General features: G+C 42.7%; 1 long non-coding RNA gene across 1 annotated transcript in view; it reads left to right on the top strand.

Moving 5' to 3' along the window:
* LOC108445878 overlaps positions 1-206 on the top strand; it is a 2,062-nt gene extending 1,856 nt beyond the window's left edge. The window contains exon 2 of the long non-coding RNA XR_001860906.1: positions 30-206. This is a non-coding gene — a long non-coding RNA (uncharacterized LOC108445878). The remainder of the gene's footprint in view (positions 1-29) is intronic.
* Positions 207-2,473: the final 2,267 nt, after the last annotated feature.

Here is a 2,473-nt window from a genome sequence, read left to right as displayed (position 1 = left end):
CCAAAATCTCCACTTTTTTTCTCCCCCAGCCCCGTAAATCCAAGGAATTCCCGTGGGATGGGACAGCGGGAAGCTGCTCACGCCCGAGTGACGGTGGCCAGTCGCAATCAGATCGTAGAAACAGTAAACTGATTTATTAATCCTTTTGCTATGTACAAGTTTAATGGAGAAATCTTTGTAGGAAACAATTAAAAACAACAACATTTCGGGATTATCCTGGAATTTTTTCCCTATTTTTTTTTTTTTTTTTTGGTTTTTTGGGTGCTTTTTCCCAGCGGGATTCTCATCTTTTATGGTTTTTTGGTGGTTTTTTTTAAACAAAGGAAGGCGATGGCGGCGGCGCCGCGGGTGAGGCCGGGATAAACTTCGGGAATGGGGTGGGGGTTTTTTTTTGGGATGAAGCGGGAAGGAGGGAATCGGCCGGATTTGGATTGTCCTCCTGGGAATGATGTGGGGAAATCCCACATTTTCTGGGGTTGGGATGCGCCGGGAAGGCGCTGGCGGGTCGAGGTGCGGAGCAAAGGCGTCGGCCCCGGAGTGGTCACGAAATTCCAAGGAAAGCGCTCGGAAAAAGGGGGGAATGGCGGCAACAAAACGAAACAAAAGAGGGGGAATTGAAACGAAAATAAACGAGGATTTACGGAATTTTGGGGAGCTGGGCGGGAGTCAGGATGCGACCCTTGAAAGTTGGGAATGAATCCCACAGGAAGCCAAAATCCCATCTCCAGAGCTGGGAAAATCTGGGAATTCGGGGTTGATTTTGCTGGACGCAAATCGGCCAAAAAATCCCCAAACCCCAAAACCAAAGCCCAGTTGGACTTGGAGATACGTTTAAAGGGTTAATAAAAAAAAAAAAAAAAAAAAAATCCCCAATTTTTTCCAGCAAAAATTCCGTTGTTTTTTGTTTTTCCTGTACTTTGCATCGATTTCCGCCCGTTCCGCGCGGATCCCTCCCTCCCTCCCGTCGGAATTCGCGCTCCCGTCGGAATTCGTCGGCTCCGGGGTTAAATGTGGCTTTAAGTGGGTGAAGAGCAAAGAGATTTCGGGTCTGAAGCGCTTTGGGGTCCGGCAGAGAGAGGAGGGAGCGGCTGGGGCAGGAGCAGGGTTTAATTTTGCCTGTGCCGGGCGGAAGGGCTGGGAAGCCGGTGCCGGAACGCTACAAAAAAAATACAAAATAAAATCGGGAAAAAAGGAAAAAAAAAAAAAAAAGGAGGAGGAAAAAATTAAAAAAAAAAAAAAAAAAAAAAAAAAAAAAAAAAAAAAAAAAAAAAAAAAAAAAATGAATTAAAGAGGGGGGGAGAAAAAGGAGGAAAAAATAAAAAGAAGGAAAAAACCAAAAAACAACAACAACAAAAAAAAAAGCAGCTGCTGAGCCGAGAGCGGAGGGAGCGAGGGGTTCTCCCTCCCTGGGATTGGGATGGAGGAAATCCCGGGATTTAGGGAGGGACGGGGGCAGCGGGGGCTGGACGGGAACAATTCCGGGCGGGAATTGTTTCATTTCCACGTGGAGCAGTCCTGATTTTCTTTAATCTCTTTTTCTTTAATCTCTTTTTCTTTAATCTCTTTTTGTTTAATCCCTTTTTATTTTTTTACATTTTTAATTTACTCGACCTCAACTTTTGCTCCTCGTTAAAATTTGGTTTAAATGCTTTCATCCCGCTTATTTTAAATGTTTTACCTCCTTTTTTAAGCTTCTTTTAAATAATTTGGAGCGATCTTTTATTCCTTTTAAATGATTTTGATCCTTTTTTTAAATTTCCTTTTAAATACTTTAAAATTTAATCTTTATTCCTTTTAAATATTTTTGAAATTCATTCTTTATTCCTTTTAAATACTTTTGAAATTTTTTATATTTCTTTTATATACTTCTGAAATTCATTTTTTATTCCTTTTAAAATTTTTTAATTCCTTTTTTGTTTCTTTTAAGTATTTTCCCTTTCTCCTCACCCTTTTTAAATTGAAATCATTGAAATTATTTGATTTTCAGGGATGGAAATGCTCTTTTTTTTTTTTCATTTAGCTGCTTCTTTCCTTTAGCGTTCTTTCCCATTGCCTTTGACTTGCAAACCATTCTCAATCTCAATTTTTGTTTGTTTTTTTTTTAAATGAAAAATCTGTAACATTTTCCTCACTTCTTTTTGAATTCCTGATTTCTTTTTTTTTTTTTTCCCTATTTTTTTGGGGACGTTTTTGTACTGGGGGGAACCAACCCGTGCTGGACGTGGAGCACAAACCCCTTCAGCCCACCCTCCCTGGGCGGGAGGGTGACCCCGAAGGTGACCCCGAAGGTGACCCCGAAGAAGGCCCTTCCCGCGCCGCCTCCGCGTCCCTCCCCGGCCTCCAATTTGGCGTTTCCGAGCCATTTCCGAATGGATTCTCTTTGTGATGGCCCCCTTGTTGGATGGCACCCATGGAATGTGGCGGGCAGGGGTGGAGGGTTGGCGTTCGGCGGCCCCGGCGGGGTCTCGGTTTA

This window comes from Corvus brachyrhynchos, unplaced genomic scaffold (genome assembly GCF_000691975.1).
Source record: "Corvus brachyrhynchos isolate BGI_N302 unplaced genomic scaffold, ASM69197v1 scaffold203, whole genome shotgun sequence".
NCBI lineage: Eukaryota > Metazoa > Chordata > Aves > Passeriformes > Corvidae > Corvus > Corvus brachyrhynchos.
This window is presented reverse-complemented; position numbering and strand designations above follow the sequence as displayed.